This window comes from Physeter macrocephalus, chromosome 8 (assembly GCF_002837175.3).
Source record: "Physeter macrocephalus isolate SW-GA chromosome 8, ASM283717v5, whole genome shotgun sequence".
Lineage (NCBI taxonomy): Eukaryota > Metazoa > Chordata > Mammalia > Artiodactyla > Physeteridae > Physeter > Physeter macrocephalus.
In genome coordinates, this window is record NC_041221.1 from 6,387,380 (window position 1) to 6,410,104 (window position 22,725).

The 22,725-nt window shown below is 39.9% G+C and overlaps 1 protein-coding gene across 3 annotated transcripts in view; it reads right to left on the reverse strand.

Moving 5' to 3' along the window:
• SETD4 (SET domain containing 4) overlaps positions 1-22,725 on the reverse strand; it is a 468,053-nt gene that overhangs the window by 14,257 nt on the left and 431,071 nt on the right. For 2 of the 3 annotated variants that reach the window (XR_008618003.1, XR_003680787.2), the window contains 3 exons: positions 14,026-14,118; positions 13,051-13,125; positions 3,930-4,085 (listed from right to left, as the gene is read on the reverse strand). The gene's annotated coding sequence lies outside the window, so the exon portion shown is untranslated. The remainder of the gene's footprint in view (positions 1-3,929; positions 4,086-13,050; positions 13,126-14,025; positions 14,119-22,725) is intronic. The other variant, XR_008618004.1, reaches the window with a different exon arrangement.

Genomic DNA, 22,725 nt, shown 5'->3' on the forward strand with positions numbered 1-22,725 from the left:
TAGGGGGGGTGGGAGGGAGGGAGACGCAAGAGGGAAGAGATATGGGAACATATGTATATGTATAACTGATTCACTTTGTTGTAAAGCAGAAACTAACACACCATTGTAAAGCCATTATACTCCAATAAAGATGTTAAAAAAAAAAAAAAATTTCCACAAAGAAAATTCTAGGTCCGGATGGCTTCACCTGTGAGCTCTTTTAAATATGTAAGGAAGAAATAACATCTGTCATACACAAAACCTTTCAGAGAACAGAAAAAGTCCAGCTTCATCATGATATCAAAATCTGCAAGGGCATTACAAAATAAAGAAATTATACAACAAATTCACTTATCAGGTACAAAATCCTGAACAAACTATTTGCAAACTAAATTTAGTAATGTATAGAAATGGAAAATACATTATGGTAAATTTGGGTTTATCCTAGGAAGGCAAAGTTGGATTAATATTAGAAAATTCATATAATTAACTGCATTAACAGATTAAACATGAAATCATCATATGGTCCTTCCAATAGATGCAGAAAAAATGATTAGATAAATTTCAATGCTCATTTATGTGAAAAAAAAAAAAAACCTTTAACAAACTAGGAATACGAAGGGACTTTCATAACCTATAAAGAAAATTCACAGCAAATATTCTTTATGATGAAAGTTAAAAACTCTCCTTGGGAGTCAGGAACAAGATTCAAAGGCATGTTATAATTTCTATCAACATTTTAGTGGAAATTCTAGCAAGTACAAGGAAATATAAACTAAATGCATAAAGACTGTTATGAAAGAAACAAAACTTTCATAATTCACAAATGATATATTATTATGATTTTAGCATCTATGTTCAGGAGTACATCTGCCTTGTCATTTTTCATCTTCATTCCTGTGAGGTCTGGTCAAGTTTATGCTAGTTTCATAAATTTTTTCAATGCTCTGGTATACTTTTTGTATGTATTAGCCGTGTCTCTTATTTTCTGATGATGCTTTGACATTAGGAGGTCTTGGGACTGCCCCACCCCACAGGGTTAGCTAATTCCCAAAGATAGTAAACAACTCACCCCTGAGGGTGCCTTTCAAATGTAAACCAATCCAGAGCCCACACACCTAACTCCTTCTTTATCAGGCTTTCACATACCAGGACACTATCCACCTGCCCCAATAGCTCCAGGGTCACATTCCAAACACCTAAGGACAGCTCCTATGCCCCAGAGCCTCCTGAAATTATTCAAAGTAATCAATCTTAAACCTGCTTACCCTGCCTCACCCATTCTTTTGTCCGTTGTGGCAAGAAGCCACAATAAAGGTTTTTGCCCCTGTTTTCCCCTCTCCTCTGCCTCCTGACCACCTGGTGCTTCCTCATGTGCCCCCCACGCCGGGCCATGTCCCTTCAGCTTGAGATCCTTGAGTATAACAACCTGTCTTTACAATGGTAATATTCTCCCAGTCTGTTGACCTTGCCAGAACTAAGCAATAATAAAACCTCTTATTTTAAAATACATAAAATTAAGAGTTATTCATGAGAACTGGCCCTCGTCCACCTCCCCTTGCATTACTGTTCCCTTTCTTTTCAGGTTTCATTGGCATTGGACTTCTTCCTTTTCCTCTACATGCCTTAGGGTTTTTGTTTTTATTTTTATTTTTTTTTGCGGTACGCGGGCCTCTCACCGCTGTGGCCTCTCCCGCTGCGGAGCACAGGCTCCGGACGCGCAGGCTCAGCGGCCACGGCTCACGGGCCCAGCCGCTCGGCGGCATGTGGGATCTTCCCGGACCGGGGCACGAACCCGTGTCCCCTGCACCGTAAGGCGGACTCTCAACCACTGCGCCACCAGGGAAGCCCTGCCTTAGGGTTTTTGCTCCCATGATTCCCCCTACCCAGAATGCTCCTTCCCCAGAACCCTGCTGGTTCCTTTATCACCATCTCAGGCAAGCCTTCCCTGGCCATGTGGTCTAAAGTAAACCCCTCCCCTGCTGCCCCCTTTCTTTATTATCAATACATTAGTATATTTTATTTTATTTTATCTTGTTATTCCATTGTACTTATTGCAACCTGAAATTATCTTTGTTTCTTCTTGGTTTACTTTCCTATAGTCTGTTTCCTTGAAAGCCAGAAATCCATCTGATTTTCACTGCTTTAGCCTAGGAGAGTCCTTGACACACAATAGGGGATCATCATCATTGTTTGAATGAAGAATTAATAAATGGACACAAGAATATGCCACAAGCCATGGCAGGTATTTGAGAAAACAGTTTGGGAAAATAGTGAGGAGACCATATCCCTTAGCGCCAAGGTCATTTAAGGGGATGGTGGGGAAGCGAGTCCCTAGGGAGCCCTGAGCACCCAGTGGGAGAGTAAGACCGGCTGGAGCATAAACAGCATCCACACTCTGTACTGGCCCAGCTCTTGAACTGAGACTCAGTATCTGGCTGAAGGCTTGCAATGAATTTGCCTCTTGTGTCACCTAGACTGTAGGCTTCAAATAATCGACGGGGAATACTGTAATCAGTGACCAGGTTTAATTCTAGAGAGACCCAAACATGCAATTCTATTCTTCCTTAAAATAAGAGAAGACCTCTTAGAAAAAGATGTTTAAAACACAGATCACTAAGCATCAATTTGGGCATTATCAGAATGCTGACATCGTAAGTGAAAACAGTTTTAACTCCACTTAAAAAGATGTCAGATTCAGGCAGTTTTACAACAGGAAATGGGAAAAGGTTAAGGCCTTAACATGATTCAGGTGTCATTTGATATATATACATAGGTAATAAGGTCAGTTAAAATAATTGTTTTCATCAAGAAATTTACAGCTCAGAATAAAATGATGTTTCATTGCATTTTCACCAGCGTTCCGACTCGTTCATGTTTCTAACATGACTCTGCCTTGGCCGCTTCAAAGCTACAAACAATGGAAAGTTCAAAGAAGACCTCTGTGCTTATTTCACTAACATTTTAATTCCGGTAAAGTTTAAACTACCGAATGCAGCTATTTTCATGACAAAAACAAAGGAGTCTGCCGTTAAAATGTGGGTGACTGGAATAAAATGGAGAAATTCATTAGCGTCAAAGTTCCTTGGTTCACGAAACAAACTGGTTCAAGGGAGGAAGCCAGGAAAGTGTGAATAAACCTCAATGGTTCTGCTGTTTATTTATAAATATCTATGCACATATTCCAGACCCAACTCAGATATCACTTCCAGGTGACTACTTACCTTTTCCTCTCCTGTTTTCCAGTGTATAAATCTCTATTCTTATGCATATTTCCTTAGATAATAGATATCTCCTCTGCTCAACTTTTGGCTTCATAAAAACAGAAGTCCTTGTTTTGTGGATTTTGAACCCCCAGGCCCTGGCATAGTGTCATACTTTCAAGAAAGGTTTATTGACAAAGTAAAAGAGTATTTTAATCAAGGGCCTCCTACATATGTACTAGGTGCTGGTCATTGTTGCTTTAATAGTAATTTTTTTTTAAAAACCCTGATCTGCCTCTGTCCTCAAGAACCTTATGTTCTGATTGTGGAATTTAAAGAGGCAGAGGGTTTGTTTACCAGTTACCACTCTGTCTTCACCCAAGCAGTTTGTCAGGAGTTTAATAGCAACCTGCCTGTATTTTTTTCACAAAGGGTTTATACTCCAAATATAGTGATCATCATGAAAAATCAGGGAATTGTGTCACACCATCTTAACACTCTCCTTAATGGTCTCTTCAAAATTAAGGAAAAAGACCCATAAGATTCCAAATTGTTTATTAAAGAAAAGCCCTGATTGACGAAATGTTTCAGACCATGACTGCCGTACTTTTTAAAGAAAGGAAAATTTTAAATGTAACATGTGGAAGTCACTATATTAATTTAGTTACAAAATATATCTAGTAAAGAGCTGCTTCTAGGTATAATTTATACATTTAATACGTCCAACTATAAATCAAAAGCACTCACCGTGGGGTGTTTCTAGTGAAATTGTCCCACTCTCCATTAATTTTACTGACTGGAATTTCAGTCGAAGATTAAGCAGTTGATTTTTCAAGTAGTAACACAAATTCTCTTTTCTCTTAATGGAAGATGGTGGGAAAGGGTGTTTTCCACATTTCTGGCCTATGAGGAGAGACAAAGCAGTTTTATTGTACCGGATTGGAAAGACAATGCTCCCGTTTGGATAGGTTGGCTTTTTTTGTTTGTTTGTTGGGTTTTTTTTAGTCACCTATACACATAGTGTAGAGGTTGAGAATTTTCTTATTCAAGGGAATTATAAAATATATATTTTTAATGGGGAAAATCTGCTATACTAAAAATATAAAAGCTATGTCGTCCCAATGTGTGAAATAATTGTGATTTGAAGTATTAGGGTCCATTATCCCCATAGAAACCTGCACACCTATCACAGGTTGGGTTTTGGTTTTTGATTTGGATAATATGGACCCTATAATGGTCCATCGCACTCTGTCACCCAAAATGTCCCACAATAAAAGTGTGCGGTAACTCAATCTTCCCCATGGGAATTAGCCAACTCTGATGTTATGAGCAGGCCTCAGTCTAATTTTTTAAAGAGCTACTTGCCGTATATTTCCCACCAGACAGTCTTAAAATTTATTGTGAGCTTATACACCATATGAAAATTCAGGGTAGTATTGGTAGATCTTTCTTAATTCCAATAATCATCAAGCACCTTTTAAACACTGTTTACTAAATTATTAATCTCCTATTTTTTTCAACATCTTTATTGGAGTATAATTGCTTTACAATGGTGTGTTAGTTTCTGCTATAAAACAAAGCGAATCAGCTATACATATACATATATCCCCATATCTCCTCCCTCTTGAGTCTCCCTCCCACCCTCCCTATCCCACCCCTCTAGGTGGTCACAGAGCACCGAGCTGATCTCCCTGTGCCATGCGGCTGCTTCCCACTAGCTACCTATTTTACATTTGGTAGTGTATCTCCTATTTTTAACATGGGCTTTTCTAAATTGTTTTCCTAAATCCTGGGAAAAGCACTCCAGAATGATATCTTGTGGGAAGAGCAGGAACGTACAGCATACAGACAAAATAAGTATTTGTGGTCCACTTTCAATTTATTCAAAATACACTCTGCTCTCCCAGTTAAAGGAGAAAATGATTACATATTCAGTTATCTTGAAATAATTAAAAGGTCATCAATTTCCTGTCATGGAAGTGATATGGTTTAATTACATTGTATAAATGTATTGACCAGGCCATGGGGGAGAGTATCCCCCTGAGAGGTTATTACCCTAACAACAATCTGACCTCCACTGAGTGGGGCATAAGTGTGTACTTAGAGATTTGTGTATATGTGTGGACTTTAAAGTAACTGTAGATTTGGGATTAGCAGATACAAACTACTATATATAAAATAGTTAAATATAAGGTCCTACTGTATAGCACAGAGAACTATATTGAACATCTTGTAATAACCTATAATGAAAAAGAATATGAAAAAGACTATAACTATATGTATGACTGAATCACTTTACTGTACACCTGAAACTAATACAATATTGTAAATCAACTCCTTCAGTTTTTAAAAAAAGAATCAAATAAATATAGCAGGATTTTACCTGAAACAACAATAGAAATAAAAAATAAAATTGCATTTAGGGCAATGGTATTGAGATTAATAAAGGTTTGGTTTACTACCCAGAGTCCACAAGTCAAATATCATCCAGACTTTTAGGGTGAAAAGTAAGGACTCAAGAGTTCAAAATATAGGAAAGTCAGTTGAAAAAAGCAAAGGATTAGAGTAAAAAAATAATGACTACAGAGTGTCTGAATGGTAAAGCTGGTTGGAACCAGAGAGAGTTTAAGATTTGTTCATATTTTTCTTTGAGAAAATAAAACACTTATTCATATAAATACAGAATTCACTTATATTAATGTATACAAACTTTCTCTCTGCAAGGACTTTCATCCCATCAGACTATTGAAATTGGGCAAAGAAAATGGCCAATAAAAATGGTAATTAAATAGAACATCCCTCAAGGTAATCATATTTGCAGTTTCCCCTAATCTACCCTAAAACAGTTAAAGGAAACAAGTTTCTAAGCTGAAGGGTTCAATCTGATATCACCCAGTCACGAGTCTACATGAGCTAGGGAAAACCTACATAGTAAGTAGTGTGGAAGAACTCCATTGACTAGCTAGAATGTCAAAATGTAGTATTTCTACCCAAAAGTTTTGTTACAACAAGTGGTAACATACAATAGTTTCCAATACAGAGAATTTCTTCAAAGGGAGGTCAATTAGAGTCTTAACACACTGTTATTAACACATGGATTAATAATTCACAAAACAGATTTTTCTCCTCTCTTTACCCCACTTCACTCCATGCTTGAGGCTTAACAGATTGCTTGGATACCTCTACAAAGGCCGTTTCTGCTTCATTGATTTGAGCCTATGTCTGTTTCCTGGATGCCACTCCCCACCTCTCTCCCATCCCCACCCGGTAAACAGACTCAACTTGAAGATCAAAGTTCCTAGTAAAGCCCCCAGAGCTGGAGCTGGGCATTTCTTCCACTATTTACCGTATTTACCTCTAGCCATGCCTGAATTATGCAAAGCAGCACAGTCAATGGAAACAACACTGCATCAGGAGTCAGCTCCCTGTTTTGTCACTTACCACCTTTGTGATCCTGAGGAAGCTTCCCAATCACCCAAGCCTTGGACTCCTTATGTGTAAAATTGGGATAATGACACATGACTAAAAAGTCTTACAGCAACTAAAAGAGAGAATCTGTGAAAAGCCCAGCACAGCACGTGGCACACAGGGGCACCCAGAAAATGGTACACCTTCCACAAATCCCATCTCCTGTCTCCAGGGTTCCCTCCAATAACCCTGCAGCCCACCAGAGTGGGGACCCCGGGGACGATGCACCCTATGTTAGGTCAGCACCCTGCCTGCTGCCCCCTGACGCCGTATGTATACATGAAGTTTCCTCTGGGTTACAGCCTTCTCCTCCTCCTCTGTCTCCCCCGCTGATCCCAGCTTCCAACACAGATTGTGATTCACATCATCTGGGGTGAGGTCTGCAGTTGAGTAGTTTTTATTTTTTTAAACTTTGAAAACTTTTATTTTATATTGGAGTATAGCTGATGACAATGTTGTATTAGTTTCAGGTGTACAGCAAAGTGATTCAGCTATACATATACATATATCGATTCTTTTTCAGATTCTTTTCCTATATAGGTTATTAAAGTATATTGAGTAGAGTTCCCTGTGCTATACGGTAGGTCCTCGTTGATTATTTTATATATAGTAGTGTGTATCTGCTAGTGCCAAACTCTTAATTTATCACTTCCCCCAACCTTTCCCCTTTGGTAAACATAAGTTTGTTTTCTATGTCTGTGAGTCTGTTTCTGTTTTGTGGTGTTTTTTTTGCGGCGGGGGGGGTGGGGCTGGGATATTAATTTTCTTTTTTTAATTTCTATTTTATATTGGAGTATAGTTCATTTGCAAAGTTGTGTTAGTTTCAGGTGTACAGCAAAGTGATTCAGTTATATATATACATATATCTATTATTTTTCAGATTCTTTTCCCATATATATTATTACAGAATATTGAGTAGAGTTCCCTGTGGTATACAGTAGGCCCTTGTTGATTATCTATTTTATACATAGTAGTGTGCATATGTTAATCGCAACCCCTTAAAGCCCTATGTATACATGAAGTTTCCTCTGGGTTACAGCCCTCTCCTCCTTATCTGTCTCCCCAACGGATTCCAGTTTCTGACACAGAGGTTGTGATTCACATCATCTGGGGTGGGGTCTGCCGTTGAGTATTTTTTAAATTCCTAGGGGTTATTCTAATGTGCAACCAGGATTGAAACCCAACACATCCTTCTGTGATCCCTCCAGCTAACGGAGTCCCTCTCCAAATGTACTGCAATTGTTTGTTTACTAGGTGGCGACACCCTTCAAGGTCAGCACTGTGTTTCACTCAACTTCAAATCACTAAAAACTTAACACAATGTCGAGCATTTTGCAGACCCTCAAAATCTTAATAAATAAATAAAAGGGTAAAATGTTGGATAAATGGCCCACCTTGCTAGAGTCCTCTTTTCTTTTCTGGAGAATGTGTATAATAGTCCTCCTACTCACAAAGACACTGAAAAATTAAATCAAGTTTTTTCAAAAAAGCATATGTTTGGGTGGGAGGAACTGGGAGCTTGGGATTGACATCTATACCCTACTATGTATAAAATAGACAACTGATGAGAACCCGCTGTGTAGCACAGGGGACTCTACTCGGTGCTCTGTGGTGACCCAAATAGGAAGGAAATCCAAAAAAGAGGGGATATATGTATACATGTGGCTGATTCACTTTTCTGTACAGCAAAAACTGACACAACAGTGTAAAGCAAGTATACTCGAATAAAAAAATAAAAAGCATATGTTTAAATAAATATGTACTGTATAAAGCAACAGCATTGCCAAATTCCAATAATATATGTTCATATTCACTTTATACAATAAGAAAGCTGAAAGTAGGAATGTTTGTGAAAACATATCAATTCAGTCATTCAAACGTCTCTCTTGAACTCATTTCTTTTTAATTTGTGGCTTTCAGCAGTAACCCTGGAAATAACTTCTTTAAAGTAGAATTCATGGCCGCAGTGACTTTGAACTCAGCTCACAGAGACTGATAGATGCTGAGCTAAACAGCATCTCACTTGAAACAAGACTGGCATGTGAAGCTATAGTCCCAGAAGAAGAAGGATCACGTGTGCAGTCAGCGCCGCTCCCGGCCCCGGAGCTGGAGCAAATTCGAAAAAGCAGAACCCAACCAGAATCCACTCTCTAAGCATCATTCCTCAGGTAAGGCTTGGACACCGCCAACTCTGATCCCCCCACAGGGGACAATTCGTACTTGAATGGTGCCCTGGGTGAGTCTATTACTGCCTTTAGGATGTGGGGAATAGCAGTATTCATTTCCAACTGGGTTCTTAACAAATTACCACAAACTTAGAGGCTCAAAAACTGACAGCAAAATCAGTCCACAGATTTATTCTCTAACAGTTCTGGAGGTCAGACATCCAGAATGAGTCTTAAGGGACTAAAATCAAGGTGTCAGCAGGGCCAGTTCCTTCTGGAGTCTCCAGGGGATAAGCTGTCCCTTGTCTCTTCCAGCTTCTGGTGGCTCCTGACAGCATCACTCCAATCTCTGCCTCTGTGGTCTCATCACATCCTCCTCCACGGTAGTCAACTCCCCTTCTGCCTCCCCCTTAGGTTTACATTTGGGGCCACCTGGATAATTCAGGATAATCTCTGCATCTCCAGGTCCTTAACTTAATCACATCTACAAGGTCCTTCTTGCCATGGAAGATGGCATTCACAGGTTCTGGGGATTAGGACGTGGACATCTTTAGGGGCCATTATTCAGCCTGTACAGACACATAACTAGATGAAAGTAAGATCTGTCCACAAATAATTATAATACAAGGCAGCACATAAAGATGCTCTTTAAGAGAAGGACAGGTGAAGATATACAGAAGTAAGAGAGGAAATAAGTCCTTCCCACTGAGAAGGGTCAGGAAAGGCCCTGTGGGCTGTAGGATTTGACCTGGTCTTGAGAGATGGGAAGACTTTGGAAAAAGTAAAACTCAAAATATGTCAGTAAAAAAGTCAACAATCGATACTCATTTTTCCTGTGGTGTGCACATACACATACACACACACAGTAAAATAAACCAAAACGATCTTTTGAAAAAGAATGATTGGGAGTATTCTGGACCTGTCAGCCAATGGTATCAATTGATACCAATGGTATCAATTGTGACCAAGGGTATATAAATCGATATTATATAAAATACTGAAATTCTGGAACAAGGTTAAACTGAAATCTACAGAACACAATAGTCAAGGAACTGGCTATCTTATTGCATATATATATAAAACATGTATGGTAAAAGAGATATTTTAAATAAATGAGAAAGGGGTAAGTCATTTCATAAATAAATCCCCCTGGAACAACTGATTATTTGATGAAAAAAATCTATTTAGATTCTCACCTAAAATCATTCACCAAACAATACAAATTCCAAGGGAACTTTAAAATTAAATATAAAATATCAATATATAAGAAATCAAGAAGAAAAAACCTTTTTAATTTACCGTCAGTGGAGGAGGTACAATTTACTAAAAGTAAGATGAAAACATTATTATATGTTACTAAGTTTAAATTTTAAGCTTCTCTTCAATCAAAATAAATAAATAGAACAAAATTAAAAGGCAAACATCATATTTGGGGAAAAACAGTCACAGGAAGTCCTATCTAGACAAAGTACTAATATCCTTATATATATAAAAAGGTTAATCAAATTTAATTTTTAAACACTGAAGCTCCAATGGATAAATTGACAGAGGATGTGAACAGGCAATTTCCAAAAAGGAAATATAACTAATCAACAAAAGTGTGGAAAATGTTTTCCTTCACTAGTAATCAAGGAATGGGGCATTAAAATAACAATGAAGTAACCTTTGACCCCTATCAAATTAGCAAAGATTTTTAAAAAAATAATACTTTCCACTGCTGATAAGGGGACTGTGAAAAAGGTACTCTCGAATATTGCTGACATTTTGGTACAGTCCTTTTGGAAAGCAATTTGGCAAAGAGCCTTGCAATATTTATACTCTCTAACTCAGTAAGTCCACTTTTGAGAATGGAGCCTAAGAAAATAATTCTGAATATTCAGAAGCACTATTTATAAAAAGAAAAGAAAAAGATCAGAAGTAATCTAAATACCAGATACAAACACAGTTTTTAAATAAATTGTGTATGTTCACTTCATTAATTATAATGTAACTTTTAAAATTATATTTCTAAAGAATATGCAATATATGGAAAATATAAGCATTACAATGTTAAATGAAAAAAAGAGTAGGATAGAAATAGTATATACATGATCTTTCCATTTAGAATGAAAACAAATAGAATAAAGATTAGATATAAATACAAAAAAATATTGACAGTGTCTGTCTTTGGATAGTGAAACCATGGATGAAATAGATAGATAATAGATAAATGGATAGATATTTGTTTGTTTTAATTATAAGATATCCTTTTATTGTCATTGTCAGACTCTCACAGTTTGTCACATAAAGCTTCATTAAAAACTAATTTTTAAATGCCCCCAATTAAACTTTTTTCCTGCTGAAAATTTTCAGGAAATAAATTTTTTCCGTTTTTTAAAAATAAAAACTGGCTTTTGTTTTTAATTTTTTTTGTTGTCGGTATGTAAATAACACAAGAATTACAAATTTAGACTCTCCTTCAAGAGAATACCCAGACCACTTTCCTTCTAAGACAATAGTTACCTGGTACAGCATTTTAAATCTCCATTGATTACACCATAACCCTCATAAAGTGTTTCTACTTGCTCATAACTTTTCCCATAAGCTCTGAAATTCAAATAAGTGATACAGTTTTTTAAAAATTCTAATCTAGGTTTTGATATATATCTGTCTAGAGATAAAAGCTAAGTTGAATTCATGTTTCTAAAAAGACCCCCAAATATTATATGTGCTTCTAATCTCATTAGCAGTTAGCTTTTAAACTGTTTGCTCATTGAATGTAACATTTGCAGATAATTTCAAGAAATGATTTTTCAAATTGCTTTAATAAATTCATCAAATGACTCCCCACTGTTGGATTTGGCAAAAATGGAGTTTGAGGTTGAGGGAAAGAAGGGATGCAGGCCCAAGAGCTCAGACAATCTGGGAGCCAGAAACCAGTGGCCCAGCAAGATGCCTGGTCACATCCAGAACCCAGGAGCCACTTGGCACTGGGAACGAAATGCACCCTTCTGTCTTGGACACCAGACCTGGGATGCGGCCAAGAACGGGGCTTGCCTTGGGGGACTTTTAGGAACCTTCCTGCACCAGTCCTGCACCTTCTCTTGCTGGAGCTCTCCCCTCTGCTGGGGAGTAGCCAGCCGTGCAGAGCAGCACCCAGGCCCTCTCGGGAGCCCTGCTCCCATGGACCAGGTAAGGAGCCCTGGTCAAACATGACATTGCCTTTAGGATACAAGGAAGACTTGAATATCTCCCTGAACTTCTCTTGCCTGGTTTGTAGCCGTGTTGGATCAGGCCGGAAACTGTGACCTCCTGATACACAGTGTCTAGACAGTATGACATCCAAACCACATCAGCAGACCTCATCTCATCATCAAAAATGTCAACATTCTGGAATTGCACCATCCAGAATTGTAGCCACGAGCCACATAAAGCCATTTAACGTTAACTTTAAATTTATTAAAATTAAATAAAACTTAAAATACAGTTCCTGTGCTGCACAAGCCATAGTTCAAGTTCAGCCAGAGGTGTCTGGCTGCTGCCACCTCAGACAACAAAGGTCTAGACCACTCCCACCATCACAGAAAGGCCCACGGGGCAGCACTGTTCCAGAACATACTGGTTCTAGCAGGAAGTCAACGGACCCACTTCCCCCATTTCTAAGACAGTAAAACTTAGACTTGAAAAAAAAAAAAAAACAAAAAAAAAACAGGGAAGAAGCTCAAATGCTGTTACCATTTAATTAATTAATTAAAATTTGCCTTCAGCCCCATCCATATAAAATAAACTCCTGACTGTGGTCAGCGGTTACATGCAGACTTTGTCATTTTGCTTACTGACTACACATTTTCATTGATCAATTCTAAATTGGATTATTGTTAGTTTTAAAAGCGCCTGAGCAGCAGAAAGTGGCCATGTGGCAGGCAAAGGGGAGATTGATAGCAGAATAAACAGGGAAAGTGACAAGATTCGAGGCTGAATTGATCACTGTCAGCGGGTCCGTGGTCAGCTGTCTGCCCTTTAGTGCCCAAAGTAAACATCAGAATAATGTTTAGACAAACACATTTGATTTTTGAGGTAATGGGTATGTCAACTAAATGACAAACCTTAGAAAGGTCAAAGGGATAGCCATTTTTCAGACTCTTTCAACCATTAGTCGTTGATTTTGGTAACAGTGCTCCGGTAGGCAGAGCAGGAAGAGAACGTCGGCTTGTGTGCGCTGTGTGATGCTCCAGACAGACCTCCCCAGGACTCACCTGGTCGTCAACATAAAATGCTGTTGTAAAGCGAAGAGTTCCTCCTTTAAAAATGGCACTCAGCATCTCAGTTGTCTAAAGACAATCCAAAATGCAACAATCTTATTAATGCTTTGAAGGGACTCAGTCCATTAGTACCCACTAAAATCATATTTCTGTGGCCTGTTATCTACAATAAAACAAAGCACAGCAAATCCATTCCTAGCCATCCCTTAGCCTCTGAGAAATTTATAACATTGTTCCAAACACAGGAAATCACTGGTGAATCACAAGTATCCGAAATTATAGTTTGGTACAATTCACCACTTGCTGGGTCATTTTTAATGTGATTTTTTTCCCTTTGAAATATCATACATTAACTATGACTTACAAGGCCAATCAGCACCGATGGTGGCTATTCCAAGAGTCCCAAATTCACCTGGTTTATCTGATCACACAAAGCACTTTTTTTCTTTTGCCTGGAGGGATGTGACAGATGAAACTGGATGGGAATGGAATGTAGGTAGAGATGTTCCTGCCTCCAGAAGGAGCTGAGCATGACCCTGCTTCTCACAGAAGAATGTCGTGGTATTCTTGTGTGCTGGCAGTTGTTGCATGCAAATCATAATTTATCAATCTATTGAAATTATGTCACTTGCCAGGATGTTAGGACTCTCTAAACTCATCAAGCACATCAATGTACATAGGAAGTCAGAGAAATGTGACGTGTGTATTTGAGTCCTACCTGTAAACACACGTGCCATGGCGTGGAGTGCACATCCCTCAGATAAAATAGTGTAACGAGCAGGAAGCATAAACCATACAGAGGTCTATTGTTTTGCTGTGTAAAATTCCAGCAAACTCACTGTGCCACTTGGGTACTTAGGAAATAAGTCTTTGAATATATCTGCAGTGTGGGAGTGTCTTAGTCAGCTTCAGTGCTATAACAAAATACCTAGAGTGAGCGGCTTGAACAATAAAACTTTATTTTCTCACAGCTCTCGAGTCTAGAAGTCCAAGATCAAGGAGCCAGCATGGTCAGTTTCTGGTGGGAGCTCTCTTCCTGGATTGTAGACAGCTGCCTTCCTGCTGTGTCCTCACAGGACAGGGAGAGAGAGAGAGAGAGAGAGAGAGAGAGAGAGAGAGAGAGGGAGAGAGGGAGAGAGGGAGAGAGGGAGAAAGCAAGCTCTTTAGAGTCTCTTTTAATAAGGTCACTAATCCTACCATAAAGGCCCCATCCTCATGACCTCATCTAAACCTAATGACCTCCCAAAGGCCCAACCTCTGAATACCATCACGTTGGAGGTCAGGGCTTCAACATATGAATGCGGGGGGCACACAATCAGTCCATAGCAGGAGGCATGAGGTTATCAGCTTATGGAGGTGGATGTCTAGTTCTTGTCTATTGCTAGTGACGTCTTCATTACACTTCTCCATACCCTTGGAATTAAGTTTGGCCGTGTCATTAGTCATGGCTAATGAAATAAGAGGCATGTCGCTTCCAGGCTAAAACATGTCACTGCTGTTGCTCAGCTCTCCTGTCATCTCTTACACTATCAAGGTAAGCCCTGAGTCCCTTGTGATGGTGTCATAGGTGGTATTCTAGTTACCATGCTGCAGAAGAGCTGAGCAGCTTAAAAAAAGTATTGACTTACATTCATGGATGCTGTGGGTCAAGAATTTGAACAGGGTAAAAAGAGGATGACTTGTCAATGCTCCATTATACCTGAGGCTGGGAAGTCAATGGCTAATGTCTAGAATCATCTGAAGTCTTGTTCATTCACATATATAGTGCTGGGGAAGATGATTCAAAGGCTAAGACTGCCACCTTGAGTGCCCACTGTAGACTCTCTAAGTGGTGGGGACTTGCCCACAAACGGCAACATCAAGGCAGTCAGATTTTATACATGGTGGACCAGGGCTCCAGCAAAGAAGGCAGAAACTACATGAAGCCAGCTTGGAAGCCACACATATTACATCAGGTATACGCTATTAGCTGAAGTATCAATAAGCTGGCCCAGGTTCAAGGAGAGGGGACACAGATACCATCTCTCCATCAGAGGAGTGTCAAAGAACGTGTGTGCATGGCTGGAGTCGGTGGGGAAGGGACTTTTTAAGACCACTACTGAGGGCGTGGAATGCCTGTTTGGAGCAGAGCCCCACTGCCCTTCCACAAAACCATGTGGAATAATAATAAACTCTTACTGTGTTAAGCCACTGAGGTTTTGGTGGCATCTGTCCATGCCCAACCCAAATAGAATATCTCCTTAAGTCCTCAAAGAGTTAATGAGCTTCCTCCATAAATATCAGATCAACCAAAACAGGAAAGGCTTCTACTTTAGAGGAGTATAGCTCCAGTACTAAATTCATGCTTCAGAAGCAATCAGGCTGGAGTGTATAACTGAGTTACTTTGTTGTACAACAGAGATTGGCACAGAACTGTAAATCGATTGTACTTCAATTAAAAAAAATTTTATAAAAATAAAAAGCAATAAGGTTACGCAACTTTAAACCAACATCCCCCAAACTGTGTTTGGAGGAACACAATATATATGTCCAATTTTTTTAGCAAGAAAACAGAGGTTCCCAATAAAGGCACAATAGCATATACCTGCCCCAGGTACCTGCCCCCAACTGCCTGCTAAGTGGCTGTGTCAGACATCGCAGATCAGCCTCAACACTAGCCGTCAAACAATCATCTCCTGAGTCCCAAAAACTACTTTCTCTAAGATTCATTCTAGTATAGTTCCCCTCCAAACCCACAATATGTTTGTATCTTTGTGTATTGAAATTCCTGTCTTTGGTCTACCTTGGTACAGAGGAGAGAGTAGGGGTTTGAATTCTACTATTTGACCAGTTATTTCCAATAAGTATGTCAAAGTACAATTCTATGTCTAAAGTTGAACTAAAAGCTGGATTGGGGGGTGAGGGATCTACTGAAGACTTGTTAGCGAAGACTAAGATCTGAAGTAGCATTTCGTCTCCCTGGGGAGGCAAGATGGGCACACAAAACCATATTAGTCATCTGATCGTGTATGATAAGGACATTATCAGAGTCATGAGAAAGGAGATGAGAGTTGGTTAAAGTAGAAGGAGACGGCTTTACAGAGGGAACTGGATTCGGCTTGTCTTTGCACGGAAGACAGATTGGACTGTAAGGGGAGGAGAAAGAATGCGCAGAATGTGTAGAGGCAAGAACGCTCAGGGGAGGATCTGGTGCAAGGAAGAAACCAGACAGCTGGACTATGTACAGTGTCCTCATAAAGCATCAAGTTATCAAAGTTATTGATAGTTCCAAAGTCATTGTGATCCAGTGGAGAACCTGACTCAGCCCACTTCCCAAGGGCTTCAGACCAGATGGAAAACTAGGTTCCTCTTATTTTATTCTATGACCTGGAGCAGCTTGAAAAAAGCAAGAAAAGTCAAGAGCCTGGGAGGAGGTGGGCTGTGAAACAGAAGGTCCTGGGCACAAATCCAACTCTGCTTCTCAATCGCAGATGAGGACTTAACTCATCCACTCCTCAGCTTCCCCTTTTGCCAAATGAGTATGAAATTCTCATTAACACGACTTCTCTGTGGACTAGTTTGACACTGTGGGTAAAGTTTCCAGCACTGTTATGGTTACATGGTAGATGCTCAAAAGAAGGTGTGTGTTATCACCACCATCATCATTATCATCACCACCACCTCATTAACAAAATGAAAGATCCCAAGGATAAATTCCAAGCTATGCTTTGGAAAGAAATAGACTAGAAAGATAGAGATTTGTAGAGAACACAGGGCTCATGAGTCCTGAGTCAGCAATAGAATGTGCTTCAACTAAAAAGTTAATTTAAGAATGTTTTCCATCCGCGGTTTGTTGAATCTGCAGATGCGGAACCCGCGGGTATGGAGGCCGTGTCAAACATCGTAGTAATGAAACTGCAGTAATGAAGCAAGGAAAGAGCAGCATTATAAAATCCCAATGCAAGTTACTGTTGACTCCTCAGGAGGAGAGGGGAGGACAGATGTCAACGAACATTATTGGCAGTGTTCTAGTTCTTGGATTGTGCGGAGGCTTGATGCCTGTAACGTATCATTAGTAAATGAATAAGGGCTTCCCTGGTGGCGCAGTGGTTGAGAGTCCGCCTGCCGAGGCAGGTGACGCGGGTTCGTGCCCCGGTCCCGGAGGATCCCACGTGCCGCGGAGCGGCTGGGCCCGTGAGCCATGGCCGCTGAGCCTGCGCGTCCGGAGCCTGTGCTCCGCAGCGGGAGAGGCCACGACAGTGAGGGGCCCGCGTACGGCAAAAAAAATAAATAAAATAAAATAAATAATAAATGAATAAGTAAAATGGGAGAGGGCCATGCACGAACCAATGATGATAGCTCAAATAGCAAGTAAAATCAAATACTGCCCAGTTCTGTACTTGGTTATGTGAATGATGAGAAAATGTTCTCATGTAGGAGTCTTCCATCCTCTGAACACTGAAGCAAAATAATTATACTCATTAAAGAAAAAAAAGTTAATTTTAGAATATCATTTTTTAAAAAGGAAGTACTAATGTCTGCTGCAACATGCAACATGGATGAACATTGGAAACACTATGCTAAGTCAAAGAAACCAGATGCAAAAACCATATTGTAAACTAGAGATGATCATACTAAGTAAAGTAAGTCAGAGAAAGACAAATAGCATATGATATCGTTTATATGTGGAATCTAAAATATGACACAAATGAACTTACCTATGAAACAGAAACAGACTCACAGACATAGAGAACAGACTTGTAGTTGCCAAGGGGGAGGGGAGGTAGGGGAGGGATGGGGTGGGAGTTTGGGGTTGGTAGATGCAAACTATAAATGTTATATATAGACTGGATAAACAGAAAGTCCCTACTGTGTAGCCCAGGGAACGATATTCAATATCCTGGGATAAACCGTAACGGAAAAGAATGTGAAAAAGAATGTATATATGTGTTTAACTGAGTGACCTTGCTGTATGGCAGAATTTAGCACAACATTGTAAATCAACTATACTTCAATAAAAAAAAAATTAGAAAAAGACCGTATTGTATGAGTCCATTGAAATGAAATGTCCAGAACAGACAAATGCATAAAGACAGAGAACAGATTAGGGTTTTCCGGGGGTTCTGGAGAAGAGGCAATGTGTTCGAGGTTTCCAGTCAGGGTGATGAAAAGTTCTGGAACTAGACAGTAATGATGGTTGCAAACCATCATGAATGTACCTAATGCCACTGAATTGTACACTTTACAGTGGTTAAAATGGTAAATTTTAAATTATGTGTATTTTAACACAATAAAAAAGTGGCATCCAAATATATTAGCAGAAAAGTAACATTAAAAATCAGGGAGCTAGTGGGAAGCAGCCACACAGCACAGGGAGGTCAGCTGGGTGCTTTGTGACCACCTAGAGGGGTGGGATAGGGAGGGTGGGAGGGAGACGCGAGAGGGAGGAGATATGGGGATATATGTATACGTATAGCTGATTCACTTTGTTATACAGCAGAAACTAACACACCATTGTAAAGCAATTATACTCCAATAAAGATGTTAAAAAAAAAAAAAAGCAGAGAACTAACTCTCTCCTAACACTCAGAATTTAAGACCCTAGTGAGATGACAGTACAGTATGGATGCATGATGTTAAAAATGACTGATAGAGAGACTGAAGAGCAATAAAAATAATAAAAAGCATAGAAAAGAGACAGTGTACCAAAAAGTGGTCAGGGATGGAATGACTAAAACAGACAGAGGAGACAGCAATAACGTGTAGAAATAGGAGAGGTTATCTGAGATTACCTGACTGTCCATGTACGCTCTATTAAAATAACAAGATTGTCCTTGCATAATTCCCCACTCTAATTCATTTCAGCAAAAGTCCCACCCCAGAACCACTGGGGCACTGAATGCCAGCTATAAATAAACCGTGTACAGTGAAACAATACTGTATTGTAATCAATTTTCATATATTCCCAAATTTCAATGCATAGAGAAACTCGAATCTTGGTGTAATATTTTCCCCACGAATAGGGAAAGCTGATACTTTCACCATTTGGAAGACAGAGAGAGAAGGATGCTTTCTGGAGAAGGAGTTAAAAGACGTTAAACTGAGTAGAAGGTAGACCATTGTGCACAACTGTCCCCTCCCTACAGCTGGTCATCTGCTGGAACCAGTGAGCAGAGTGGCACTTGCAGTCTGAGAGGGAAGTGGCTGAATTAGGGAAGCCCTTTATTTGGAGGAAAGCTTTGTTAGCAAGGACAGCTAAGGGGCTGTGGTCAGAATGCCCAGCTGAGGCTACCCCAGGAGTTCTGTAAGAGAAAGGTCTGAGCTCATGCTGTCAGGCTCAGCTCTGAGTCAGCAAACAAATAAATAGTTTTTGAGTTAAAGTTTCATGTAGTGCTATAATAATTAATCTTGCTTCGATGTTTATAAGGTCATCATTTTGGAATCTGTAGACTAACAGAGAGCAATAATTCCACGGATCAGCCTGCCTGAATCCAATTACAAATATCTCATCTATAGTGGCAGCAACTTGGAGTGAGGTGAAACTTGGAAGAAAGGCTGGAAAAGTTCCATCCGGACCGCTAGCCTGAAAAAATGCTGATAAACATGAAACTTATCAACAATTCTGAAATTTCTTTCCCAGATAGAAACATTTTACGCTATGAGCTTTTTGAGGACTCTTTTTTGGAGAAGGCTTACTGCACACCATGGGTTCAGAATGCAAATCACCACCTACAGTGGAAGAGAGAGATAAATTTAAAGAGCAGATTTTCAGAGAAAGACCCAAAGGAAGAGAAACAAATGGACAAATGGGGTAGGGGAGGTGAGATAAAGGGACGGAGTGAGATGAGGAGGCACAGAGATGAAAATAAGAAAGATCCCAAAAAGGTGACTCACTTCATCTCTCCAAATTTCCTGGTGTCCTGATGGAGTAATGGGAGATTCCAACATAGACGGGAGGATCTAAGGAAAGGATCAGGGGACATCAGCTGGCTTTTTATTTGTTCCCAGACCCGAGCGTTGTCCACCTCTCAGCTGACACCTCTCTCACCCACGGGTGGCCCCGGATCTGCTCCAGCTAAGTTTGTTTCCTTGTTGACCAACATGCCAACACATCACAACAAGAAGGTGGCATGGAAGATGACTTAAAACATGCATCATGCTCATAGGAAGAGAGTCAGTCTATCTTCTTTTCTGCCCCGGCAAAATATGAATTGCACAAAAGGACACTTTGTCATCATAAAAGAACGATGGGCAGCCAGGCTGACCCGTATACCTAGGGCTTGGAGAACAAGGAGGCCAGTCAAGGCTCTATCTCCCCTGACAGCAGGGTGCAGGGTCACACTCCCATCTACTCACTTACTTGTGAATGCCAAAAGTTCTGCAATCCTTCCTAGACTTTAGAACCATGAGGATTACAGTGTCCCATCTGAAGAAGAAAGTCAGTGCCTTTTTGGGGGATTAGGTTTGGTTTGTTGTTTGTTTTGCTCTGTTTCCACTTGCTCTCAAGTCAGCTACCCACTCTTCAGAACGGAACCAGACTTCCTCTGCACCATGAACAGGACCCTGGCTTTTTCCCAGGCCTCCTGCAGAACTTCTAGCACCTTCCTCACACAGATTGCAGGTAGGAGATTAGAAGCGCAGAGCTCTGGAATTGTAAGGATGGAAAAGAAGATGTAAATAAAGGTCCACCTTTCAATCTCCTGGGACTCCAGTTCAAATGCAAGTGCCCAAAACAGTGACTCTCTCCTAGAGAAAGGGAGCTGCTCCACCCACAGTGCAACAGGCTGTTTCCTGGCTGGCGCTGCCCATCTCTGGGCTAAAGCCAGAGTGCCCGCTGCGTGAGCTGTGAGCACACATGGTCCAGCAGAAACCCCTTCGTTTTCCACATCTGTCCCTTTAAAATGTCGGTAAGGTACAGTTTCTCCCTGCATTGCATCTGTTTCCCTGGCATCCCACGTTTCTGTTACAGAGAGCTAAATCCTCGATTTATTGCTTTCTCTTTTTTAAAGTAAGACAATGTAGGTTCAAGACATTTAGCAAATGTCTCCAGCTAAGCCCCAAATTTAAAGATGAGGAAGGATTTGGAATTCCCTATACTATTCTCCCGTGACCAGGTTATGTGTTGTTTGTTTCCTGGGCGTGTTGTGATACGAGGCTCTTTGACTACATATAAAGATGTCTTAATTGGTCTCAGTGATTTCCAGCTTGCAAGACATCACCTAGAGCTAGACTGGTGCAAATTTTTTGAATTTTTTAATTAGCATTTTAAATATTAAAAATAAACCTTAGAGTTAGACCTGTCCATATTCAAATGCTCTGGGCATCAGTCCCAGCTACTCACCAGCTGGTGACTTGAGACCAGTTACCTTACTTCTCCATGCCTCAGTTTCCCACATCTACAAAACTCTGATGAGAATTCCTGCCCTACCTACTTGGCAATACTAAAATGGGAAAATGCTACGAATTATAAAGCATTCAAAGGTGCTGTCTTATGACTGAGAATACCAACTTGTTCATAATAATTACTGGGGGACTTGCAGGTTATGCTCAAGTCATTGGAGAGTAAGACACAAGTAACTTCCTACTCAACTTCTGAACTACAGGGCTTCTTCCAGAACCCATCCATGTGAGTGCTAGTAGCTACCTTTCCAGCTATGGTATGGAACACCTGTCTTTACAGAATGATCATCTGAGTGCAGCTGTTTCCAAATCTAAAAATAAGTCAAGGTATAAGCAATCTTTTAATTTTTAAACTATATGGTAAAGTCAACTTTTTCCCCTTTGGTGTACAGGCCTACAAATTTTCATACGTACAGACTGGCCTAACCACCACCCCAATCAGCGTACTGACCAGTTCCATCACCTAAAACATTCCCTTAATGGACACATTCTTTCTCCCTCTCCCCACCTCACAGCACCTGAAAGCATGGATCTGTTCTCCAGGTCTATTCTGACCTCTTTGGAAAATGTCATCTAAATGGAATCATACAGTATTCAGCTGTTTGAAACTGGCTGTTTTTCACTCAGCATAGCATCTTTGAGAATCATCATCAAAGTTATTGTCTGTTTCTTTTCATTATTAAATAGTATTCCCTGGTACTGATGTACCACAGTTGGTTTCACTATTCACCTGGTAAAGGACATCTGGTTTATTTCCACATCTTAGCGATTATTAATGGAGAGGCATAAACATTCACGTGTAAGTTGCTGCGTGAGCCTAAGTTTTCATCTCTCTAGGCTAAACACCTAGGAGTGGGATTGCTGGGTCACCCAAATCATTCGTTTATAGTGACAGGTAAATTTCAACATCACATTAAATCTCCAGATTTTTTTTTCAAGTCAATCTCTTAAAATAAGAGACTAAAAACACTATTAAACAACACTCAAAAACTCATGTACTGTACCCTCTCTCAAATTTTGAGGTTTTGATATTTTTGTGCTATTTTTGAGTGTTTTCCATAGATATTTAAAATGTCATTTTAGCACATTGTAAATAATTTTCAGTGATTCTATCAAGAGTTATTTTTATCAGCTAAGAAACATCCATTTGACTTTCTGAAATAAAGACAAAATAAAGCTAAGTAGAAAGGGGGTTCAACAGCAGAGTTTGAGTTAACACAGACCGGATCTAGCATAATTTTGAAGCCACTAAGGCTGAACTTTATGAAGAACACTCCTTCAGCACTACTC